Below are 12,359 nucleotides of genomic sequence, written 5' to 3'. Positions count from 1 at the left end.
TTTTATAAATTAAATTTGTATATGAATTTCATATTGACGAACTTTTGTTATTTTGATTGTAAATTTATTTGTATAACTATAGTAATTCATGTTGCTCACTTTTAAAAATTATAGGCAAAAACACTACTTATTGCATGGATTGTATTATGAGATATCTCAATGAGCTAAACAACTTATTCATTTAGACCATCTCCAACACTACATCCTAATTTTAAGGTTTTTAGTAGCATCATCATATACACATCATCATATTCCCCGTTCTTATTTCACTTCCAATAATACCTTTTTAAAATTCAATTTTTTGCTGACATCATTGTGGACCTATTTTCAACCCACTTAAATTAATTTAATATTAAATTAATTATTTTATAAATATTAGAAAGAATAAAGATTTTTATTTAATGGAAACCGTATAACATGAAAAAAGTAAAATAGGAATGCATACTAAATAAAAAAAATAGGAACTCACAAAAAAAGTAAATTTAAGAAAAAAGTGCTACTATTTGGCAATATATAAGCACCTTTCGAAATAATAACAAAATTGTAAATCAAAAGAACTACTGCACAATTGTCGAGATTAATAATTAAAAATAATTATTATAAATTAAATAGAGATAAACTATAGTAGTTCATAGAGAGAGAGAGAGAGAAAAAAAAAGGAGAAGACATTAATATGATAAATTAATAGAAAGAATAAAGAGAATGAGACACTACTAATGGGATAGCCCAAAAAGAAAGTGGGACACTACTAATGGGACAGAGGGAGTAATTAACACTATTTTGAGTACGGATCAACCCAATTGTACGGTACACCTGGGTGTACGCAAGATTTTGTGTAAAACAAAAAATAGAAAATAAATTAAAGTAAAAAATATCGAATGGCCCCACATTATGCCAATTATAGGGGATGCAATATTGCATCCCCTCTCTCCTAATCATACCTACTCAACATACAACACCCAATGAATTTTTATGAGGATGCATCTCATTTGCAACTTTACATTGGAAATGCTCTTATATAAATGTAGGAATTATTTTTATAATCAATTTATCTTAATTTTTATAATTGTTAATCAATTGCTGTTATATTTTAGTTTGTCCAAACGTACATTATAATTTAATTACTTCCTCCGTCCACTATAAGTTGCTCAAAACTTTTCGGCACTAGAATTAAGGAGAATGTGTAAATGTGTTAAAAGTGATGGGGTCCACATTTAAAAGGGTTAAACTTTGCCATTTGTGGAAATATGCCACTTACAGTGGGACAACCCAAAATGAAATACATGCCACTTTTAATGGGACGGATGGAGTATAATATATAAATATTCTTTAGAGGTATAAATTCATTTTTTATAATTGAATAGATATTAATATTAGTGTTAAGAAATATTCATCAAGTGGGGACTGGAATAACTTTCATATTGAGGAACAGGAAAAACTTTCATATGGAAGTAATTGTCTGCTGCTATTCGTTCAAATGGGGAAATTATTTTGAATGTTGCATCAAGTGGAATTGCTTCATTGTTATTTCCTGGTGGAAGAACAACGCATTCACGTTTCAAGATTCCCACAAGTATCAATGAGGATTCTATGTGTATTATAAAATAAGGAAGTCCATTGGCAGAGTTAATTTTGAGGACAAAGCTTATTATATGGGACGAAGCTCCTATGGTGCACAAGTATTGTTTTGAAGCTTTAGATAGAAGTATTCATGGTATAATGTGAGTGCGTGATGAATCAAAGATTAGATGTGTCGTTTGATGGTAAAACTGTTGTATTTGGTGGTGATTTTCGGCAAATATTACCCGTTATCCCTGAAGGTAATAGACATATGATATAGTTAATGCAACGATAAATTCGTCATACATTTGGAGCCGTTGCAAAGTGTTGAGGTTGACAAAGAATATGCGTCTAAAACAAATGTATGGGAATAATGACCACTGAATTGGAAGAATTTTCCAGTTGGATTGCTGATGTTAGAGATGGATTAGTTGGGAGTTATAGTGATGGTGTTCCTGTGGTTAGATTACCTGATGATATTGTGCTTAAGAGCGGTGGTGATCCGTTAAGAACTATCGTATCTAGCACATATCCATTGTTTCATAGTGATAACTTTGATTTGTCTTACTTGGATAATAGGGAAATACTTGCTCCTACTTTAGATGCAGTTCATTCCATTAATGAATACATGACTAATTTGGGGGTTGGAGATGGTAAACTGTACTTTAGTTCAAATAGTTCTTGCAGATATGATTCAAGTAGATGATATAGATCAACGATATTCACACTCCTGAGTTTTTGAATAGTTTGAAGTGTTTTGGTTTGCCAAATCATGAATTGTTCTTGAAAGTTGGGACTCCGATAATGCTTTTGAGAAATATTGATCATCATAATGAACTGTGTAATGACATTCGACTTGTGATTACAAAAGTTGGGTTCTCATGTGTTGGAGGAAAAATTACTAAGTGGTCACAATGTTGGTCAATTAGTTTTGATCCATATGCTCAATATGATACCTTCTGATATAAGATTGCCTTTCAAATTCCAAAGACGACAGTTTTCATTGGTTGTTTCATATGCAATGACCATTAATAAAAGTCAAGGACAATCATTGGCACATGTAAGCTTGTATTTGAAGAAACTTGTGTTCAGTCATGATCAACTTTATATTGCTATCTCAAGGGTCATCAGTCGGCAAGGTTTAAAAATCTTGGTATGTGGTGATGGTGATGAAGAATGTAATAGTACTGATAATGTGGTTTATAAAGAATTTTTTCGAAATTTGTAATTTATATTTTACTTCTCTGTTTAATAGAAGACACGACCACTATATTATTATTATGTTTGTTGTAGTATTTAAGATGATTTTTTTTCATAATTATGCACTTAAATACAAAAGTTAAATGGTAGTATAATTTTTTATATATTTTTTACTCCAACTTATGTATATGTTAGATTAATCTGCATCTCCTTATGTAGTTGTCAAATTAGTATATTTATTATCTTCATTATCTTAAGTACTATGGACCATTTTTAGTTACATCATTAAATTTACCAATATTTCATTAATTTTTATTAATTGTTAGTACATCAAATTAGTATATCCCTTTCTGTCGCGCATACGACATATCCTTTTCTGTGCCGCATATTTATGTAAACAAGTAAATATAATTTTAAAAAAATTTAAGAAGATTGTGGTATCGAATGTTTAGTTAACATTACGGAAGAAAGATATAAAAAAGATAGAGAAAGATATTATCTCTTATTTTATTTTTTTTACAAACACTACCTTTTGTAAAAAAAAAATAAGAAATCATAGAAAATAGTATAAGTTTACTTGCAAAATGATAAAACAAATGCATTAATGCGTTTGGCATAAACTATTGGATTCTTTCAAAATTTTAAAAAAAGAATTTGTTATCTTCAGGGCATGCTTATATCAAAAAGAATTTGTTATCTTCAGGGTATGTTTACCTGATAAATTATATTTCAATAGCAATGTATAAATTTTCACAATCACTAATTTAATATTCTATGTATATCATTATATTTATGTTGTACCGTCTTATAATATAAACTGTATGATATGAAACTCTTTTTGTTTTTTTAATTCCTATTTTTTATATTATATAATGTAAATTTTCAATTTTGTTTAAATTCCATGTATTATGTTTTGTATCAATTAAATATATTTTTACAATTATATAGTAATTCTACTATACATGACAAATATATATGAATATTCATACCGTGCGAAGCACGGGTATAACACTAGTTGAAGCAGATATTTAGCTAGGTTTAGATTTGGGGATAGGAGGGGAAGGGCTAAAGGGATTTTGAAGAAAAACGAGGGTTGTGCTAATGAGTAATGAGTAGACAAATAAGTAGAAAAACGAGGGGTTATTATGTGCTTTTTGGCTGTGCTATTTAAGTCTTACTAGTTTTGCTCCCGTGCGATGCACGGTAATAGTTATTTAACTAAATTATTTAAAAGTATAAGTAATCTATACTTTTTAATGTTGAATGTCTTTTTATATTATATTAATATTTTTATAACTTAAAAGATAATATTGATAATTTTTTAAACTTATATAAGAGAGATCTCACTAATACTATAATTGTTTAAATAAATGTGACTTTTTATAGTTGTATGTAAGTTAAATCAATGACCAATATCAATTAACAACATATTTTTATCAACTATCATTATTAGCTAGTTAAAATGTCCATCAAAATATTCATCTGTTTTTATTTTAGGTTTCTATTAAGAAATAAAATTTTTCTAAAACTTTATTTATGCATAGTAGTAAAAAAGATTTTCTAGAATTTTTATTATTTGATGTATAATATACAACTTTGATTTTTTTCAAAATACTTCATTCGTCCCAGTTATATGGGCTGATTGAATTCTGCAAAATGATTAAGAAAATCATTGTAAAAGAAAATTATACAAGTATATTCATAGCATGTCCATATTTATTATTTGACAATACATTAATGCTAGAGTGAATTAAAGAATTAAACTAACGCGTATAAGGAAAATAAAGATGAGAAGAAGTTTAATGATTGTTTTGAGCACACTAAAATTTATACTCTTTTGTCGTGTGGATTTATGATTTCTTTTAAGATAAATTTGAAGTCGCTCCAGAGCAGCGAAGTCGCTCCAGAGCAGCGAAGTCGCTCCAGAGCAGAGAAGCTTTGCCAGAGCAGAGGAATCGTTCCGCCAGAGCAGACTTGATTCCTCTGCACTTTTCCAGAGCAGATGGTTTTTTTTTTTCTCGCTAGGGTTTTTTTGACTTACTGAACAAGTTTCTTTGTTTTCTTTGGTTACGTTTGTTTCCTTATTTACGTTAGGGTTTCCTGTTCCCTATAAATAGGGTTGCTATGTGTTGGACGAAGGGGGACGAATTTTGATAATAATATTGTGAGTTTATTCTCTCTCAAGTTTCGAATTCTTCTTGATTATCCAAACAAGAATTCAACATATCGACGAATCGACGAGTTCATCATCCCTCGCCGTGTGTCATTCAGCGTCTCCGAGTTGCTGCATCATTCATACGTTGGGGTTAGGGATCCGCTCTCTAGAAACGACGTAGAATAGATTCAGGGGTTTTGGGACAAACTTCCACCTTTATCTTTATATTATTTGTCATCTCAAGTCTTCCGCGCATCTTTATTTGTTCATTCCGGTGAAGTTCAAGGGGTTACCGGCGAGGTTCATATCAGTCAGGGCAGAGGAGCAACATCAAAAGGCTTGGAGACAGCAGCAGCAGAGGAGTCAGCGAAGTCCTCGCCAGAGGAGTTAGCGAAATCCTCGCCAAAGGAGTCAGCAAAATTCTCGCCAGAGGAGTCAGCGGAATCCTCGCCAGAGGAATCAGCGAAATCCTCGCCAGAATAGTCAGCGGAATCCTCGCCGGAGGAATCAGCAAAGTCCCCGCCAAAGGAGTCAGCGAAATCATCAAGAGAGGAGTTAGCAAAATTCCAAAGGAAGGTTTCAATAAAGCTACCAGTCCTAGCAAAGGCAGAGGGATCACCAACACTTCGATCAAAAAGATAAACACTCAACTCTACAAAAAGGGAACAATCGTCGTATCTTAAAGTCTTTGGAATAAAAGTTCACGCCACAGATAAAGCAACAGGAGGGCATCAGGGACAAGCAAACACAAAATCAGATCGAAAGATAGACATATATCTTTATCAACCTTCAACAAACAAGAAGGAAATCTAACTTGGAATTACAATTCCGAAGTCAAAGGGAAAATGTTTATCTTTGCTTTCTTACAAGTATTAAAACTCTTATGTCTTCATGATTTGCAGGGATTAAGGAAAACAGCACAAGGCTAACTTTTAACAACACTTCGCTGGTTGAACACGAAGAATACCCGGTTCAACCAGACCAGGGGGAGTAGCTGATGAGGAGTAGTATATGCAGAGCAGAGAAATAATATAAATCAGAGGAGCGGGCTTTATTAGAGAAGTGGATTGTGCCAGAGGGACCACCTTTTCAGAGAAGTCGTTCCTCGCCAGAGAAATCACTCTCGCCAGAGAAGTCATTATCGTCAGAGAAGTCACTCTCGCAAGAGAAATCACTCTCGCCCGAGAAATCACTCTCGCCAGAGAAGTCATTATCGTCAGAGAAGTCACTCTCGCCAGAGAAATCACTCTCGCCAGAGAAATCACTCTCCCCAGAGAAGTCATTATCGTCAGAGAAGTCGCCTTAGCCAGAGGGATCACCTTCGCCAGAGGGATCACGCCCGCCAGAGGGATCATACTCGCCAGAGGGATCACGACCGCCAGAGGGATCGTGCCCGCCAGAGGGATCGTACCCGCCAGAGGGATCATACCCGCCAGAGGGATCATGCCCGCCAGAGGGATCACACTCGCCAGAGGGATCATGCCCGCCAGAGGGATCACACTCGCCAGAAGGATCATGCCCGCCAGAGAGATCATACCCGCCAGAGGGATCATGCCCGCCAGAGGGATCATACTCGCCAGAGGGATCATATTCGCCAGAGGGGTCACCTTCGCCAGAGGGATCATCTTCGTCAGAGGGATCACCTTCGCGGAGGGGTCACCTTCACCAGAGGGATCACCTTAGCCAGAGGGGTCATCTTCGCCAGAGGGATCACCTTAGCCAGAGGGGTCACCTTCGCCAGAGGTGCGGCTCTTGTCAGAGAAGCGAACTCCGCCAGAGAAATCACCAAAAGGGCGGGGAAAGCTCCTGCCTAAAGTCGAATTTACTATTTTGCCCTTGACCACGCGAAGAGCGTGTTCGGTAGGCGAAATTACTTTTCTACCCTTAGCTTGTATTCGTCTATAAATACGCGTACATGCACACTTTGGAGAGACACGTTATCTTTTACCTTGAACACTGCAATTTACTCTTGGCTCTCGTGCTCTCAATCCAATCATTCTTTCTTAGCCAACAACTTGTAAAATGTAAAACACTCTCTCGATTATAGTGGAAAACCCCCCAAAAACCCCGTGGACGTAGGTCTTCTCGACCGAACCACGTAAATCCGGTGTCGTTTACTGCTTTTATTTACCGTATTATTTCTCGTTTCACCAGATATATATTAGATTAAATTAATGAACATTCATAGACTATAATATCTTATCTATTATAAATTAAAGTCGATAAATATATATATATATATATATATACACACACACACACACATATTGTATGGAATATACCATTTATATAACATAATATATTATTAATTGTATATAAGTAAATCTTCTTAAGTTTATTACATGTCACTATAGAAATAACATTCAGTTAAAATATTAAAATTAATGTGTTGTCATGAGTTATGTCATTGTAACATTAATTATTAATTGTTGATCCAAAATTATCAATACATAAATATGACATGCCATTTAAAATTTAAAAAATATAATTATTTCTAAAAATAGTAAAGTGATTTTTGGCAGGAAAAAATAATTTACTATTTTTGAAAATGGTTGTGCTTATATATATGAAAATACGAAAATATTTCATGTGTATTGCACGGGGTGCAATGATAGTTCATTTGCAGTAAAAGTGATGATTTGGGGGGGGAGGGGGGGCTCATAGAGGATTGGAACCCATGACCATCCAATAAAATGATGAATTCACTGTAGATCTTTATGATCTAAATGCAAAAAATGGTTCATAGTTTATATCTTAAAGTGACTTTTAATTTATTTTGGCCAATCTTTGGTTCATAGTTTATATCTATATAACTAATATATTTTAGAGATACAAAATTAACTATATTTTAATTAAAATAATAGAAAATTTATAACAAAAAATACCAATATGATTTGGAGTAGACGAAATAAAGACAAACTAAAAAAAAAATCTAAAATTAGTAAGTTAATTTTAGTAGAAAAAATTTAACTTATTATTTATGAGAATAGTTTCTTTTACATACAATAAGAATATTAGTAGAAAAATTAACGAATAAAATAAGAAGATTAGCGTTGACATAAAGATAAAGAGATTAGTAGAAAAGTTATTTATTACTTGAGAAAGAAAGCTATTCTTTTAGAATCTATAGATCAAATATAATTGGTATAAATATTTCAAAAAAAAAATTAGAATTTTAATGGAATAATTGAAAATTTGAAATTATGTGAGAAATTATCATATTTCATGTTATAATGTAATTCATTATTCTTACATTATATATAATGGACAATGAATATATTTGAAGGAATCATTAATTACTATACTATAATATTTGTAGGTGTGAACTAATTACCATAAACAAAATATATATATAAATCATCATAAATATACATATGTTATGCACTAATTATAAACTATCTATATTATATGAAATAAATCACAAAAAATAAGTACATTGATATGTATATACATATGTTATGTACTGTATTAGATTATATACATGTGTATACATATAACCGACTATTAATATGTAAATGAATTAGTCAATATTGACATATTTGTTGTAAATATATCTTCTAGATATATCTTATGTGTGTTGACCAAGAAATCTCCCTAAAACCCTAGCTTCCTACTTGTATAAATAGAGGCCTTTGGCCCTCATATTGAATACGCTTAATACATATTCTCTTCTCTATTCTCTCTAGTTTATAACACGTTATCAGCACGATAGTTCTAATTTTCTCATCATCTCTCTTTGATCGTAAAAAAAAAAAATTGGAGGTATGCCCTAGGAAAGAATCGTATCTTTCCATCAAGGTAATATTCTTGTATTAATAGAAGTATATAATTACAGTTGCAAATAGCAGAAAATAATTGACATAAGGCATCTAGAAATTTTGATCGAAGGGATCTCGAATCAAAGACTCTTATACCTCAATGGCGCATGATTATTGTCACGACCGCACTTGCTAAGGATAGCAATTTCGGGGAAACCGCGACTAAGGGAGGGAATTTAGGAGCGGGAGTTAGAAAGGGGCATATTCGGTTTCTTGATGACTCGACTTGTATAAGGAAAACAATTTAAATTAACTAGAATTTAACGAAGGTCAAAAGGAACCGTACATAATATTATCCAAAAGAGGTACTCAACGAGTTTGAGTACATTATTAAATAATACATATTGTTTTGACAAGATAACATAATGTCTTTAGTAAAATCAGTGTTCGCAGCGGAATAACAATTTGAGTATATGTATGAAGACATATACTCTACTCTGAGGTAATCACCCTAGATCGACAGAAGCTCCGCTTGCACACTACATCCTCGACCACAGCTCAACCTGCACATTTAAAAATACATGCAGGGCTAAGTACAAAAGTACTTAGTGGACACTTGCCGAAATTTACATATATGCATAATATTTTATTGTCAAGCCTTTCAACAGTAGTAATATACGAGGGTTTTCCTTTAAAGACTCGTATTTACCAAACATAATATCATTTCTTTCATCAATAACCCGCGCAGGTATTTTATATCATTAATCACCATATCAGTAACTCGTGCCGAGAGGGAGGCCTCCCTCTACGGACACTATGATCGGCCAACCCGCTAGATGACTCACGATCACAAGGTGTACACTAATTCCGAAGGGATTTGCGGTCCCATCCAGAATCCGAATTCGATTAACATCAGATAGGCAATTAATAATAAAACATAAAGCATTTAGGCATTGACAATATCATTTAAATTCATAAGCATAAAGTCTTAACAATTCTAATATATAATTTTAGTTTATACGTAGAAAGCCCACCTGAATAGCAGACTCACGGTTTAGCTCTAATTCTGGTGCTTGACCTTTAATCCGAGAAAATAAAATAAGATTCTAATTCTCGAAAAATCTCAATAAATGAGGATGCGTGAAATGATTATGCATGACTCATATTCCTTTAATTAAATTATGAGATGCTAATCCTATTTAAGGAATTAAAGCTCGTCTTATGAGGTCGGATTATTAATCTTTAATAATCTACTCATCTTAAAATAATCTAATTCACTTACTAATTAATAATTAGTAAGTCTTAAAATCTTCTCTAATTAAACTTAATAGAATAATTATGAAGGCCCAATTAAAATAAAAATAATCAAGACCCAAAAGGAATTTAATTTGAGCCCAAATGAATAAATTCAAAGCCCAATGCATTAATAATATTAGGCCCAACATCAATTAAATTCTAAAGCCCAACAAATGAGGCCCAAGATAAAATCATGAAGCCCAATAAGTGAGCCCATCATCACCCTTAAAAATAATTAGTAAATTTTAATAGTAATTACTAATTAAAAATAATTAGGATTAATAAAGAAGCCTAAAATAATAATTCTTATTGGGTTAAATAAATAAATTTCATTGGACTTAATCAATTAAATCGTAGGAGCCCAAGTAATAATTAATGTGGACTGGAAAGAATTAATCTTAGTCCAATAGACACTTTAATCGGCCCAAATGACGAATTAACAGCTGGGCTGAACTAAACAAATCTGAAACAGGCCCAATAGAATTAAATAAATTCCAGCCCAAGAACATTAAATAAATTCGGCCCAGATAGAAATAAAAAGATGGCCCAATGAATTAATCTCCGGCCCAATAAAATAAACTAGGCCCAAATAAAAGAGTCCAAAAATTCTCCCCATAAGTCTTCACTCTCGGCACTACCGACAATTCTCCTCTCTCTCTATCTTTATTACAGAAAGGAACACTCTCTCGGACTCTTAATTATCGTTCTCTCCCTTTTTTTTTTAAAAGCAGAACACACTCTCTCTCTCAATTATCAAGAAACGAAAGCTGCTCATCATCTCTCTCTCAATTATCAAGAAACGAACACTGTTCATCATCTCTCTCTCTCGCTCGATCCAGCCATTCGCCGCCCCACGTCCTGGCCTTTCCGGTCGCCGGCGAGGAGTTCCGCCTCCGTGGCTCCGCGCTCTGTTGTTGCTCGCCCGTTCCAGAATCCTCCCCCCCTCTCAATCGATCTGTTGCTGCTCCCTGTGTAGGTGCTGTCGCGCCCAAAGGCTGCCGTTCCAGCCGTCGCCGGCGAGCGGCCGCTGCCTCCCTCCACGACGTCGCTGCTGCTGTAAGTCCGGCGACTGCTAGACATCGTTCTTCCTCCCAAATCGGTGTTCTCTCTCTCTTCTCACTCGATCCAGCCGTCGCCGAGGAGTCCTGGCCGTTCCAGTCGCCGGCGTCGCTCCGGACCTCGACGCCGGTCTGCTCCTTCGTCTCCTCTCTCTCGATTCGAAGCATCGGTGGAGAGCCCTAGCCCTAGTTCATCTTCTTCTAGAAAATCCCGCCGTGGCTTTGCTTTGCCTCTACGATCTGCCTTGGTTCGATCTTGGCCGGGGTCGCCTCTGTCTCTCCCTCAAATCTCCTCCGGCGGAGCAACAGCAGCCGCCGGACTTGGCCCCCTCTGTTCCAGCCCCGCGTCCAGCCGCCGCTGCCGTCCAGCCGCCGGATCGTTGCTGCTATTTGGGTTCCCGATGAGGTTGGCGAGTTCGCCCTGTTCCGACCATCGTCGTCGTCATCGGGCAGTCAGCCCTTCCTCTCAAGATAAGTCTTTTTCTTACTCAATTATCTCGGTTCTTAACGTGAATTAGGCAAGAATAAAGTGTAATCTCTTCTTGCTTTGCATAAACTCAAATTATGCTCGTTTAAAACTACATACGAACTGCTACTTGTTCATGAAAGCGTAGTTGGTTGCTTGGTAAGTTCAAGATGCTATAAGGTCTTCTATGATTGAACTGATCATGCCCATGCTTTAATATGAATGCTTTACTGGAATGGATATTTGAGATAGAATCAATACCTTGAATGTTTGTGTTGGTTGTTGAATGAACTGAGATAATCTGGCAGTTTGGCAGAGTAATGAATAAACGATCTCTCTCTCACTTCTTCAAGTGTTAAGGTGTTACTGGAATGGCTTGAGGATACTTGGCAGAGCACCGAATGAAGAGCAGTGCAGTGTGGAATGGGAATGAAATGAAGATTAATAGCTGCTGAAATCTGAAACCAAATGAAGGTGTTTGGGTGTGAAAATTTTGCAAATATGCTGCTGGAGCTGGAGTCAAAGATGAATATTTCAAAGGCGTGGAGCTGGAGTCAAAAATATGGCTGAGCATGCGCTTAAGGGATAGCTGCAGATTTCTTTCACACACATACACTATTCCCTTTTTTTTTTTTTTATAAGTGTTGGTAGATAGATAGAAAAATAGGGGTTTGTAAAGTGAAGTATAAACAGAAGCAATAATTCTTGTCTTGGAATTTCTATATCTGTAATATTGTATTGCATTTTTTTTTTAAAAAAAATCCAACTACTGGGTTTTGTTAATATCGCGTGTTTATGAAACTACTCGATATCTGCTTCATTTCTTAGCTAGAATAAATTCTAAATTAAATCCGTAGATTTACTTC

Source organism: Salvia miltiorrhiza, chromosome 6, assembly GCF_028751815.1.
Source record: "Salvia miltiorrhiza cultivar Shanhuang (shh) chromosome 6, IMPLAD_Smil_shh, whole genome shotgun sequence".
NCBI lineage: Eukaryota > Viridiplantae > Streptophyta > Magnoliopsida > Lamiales > Lamiaceae > Salvia > Salvia miltiorrhiza.
This window is presented reverse-complemented; position numbering follows the sequence as displayed.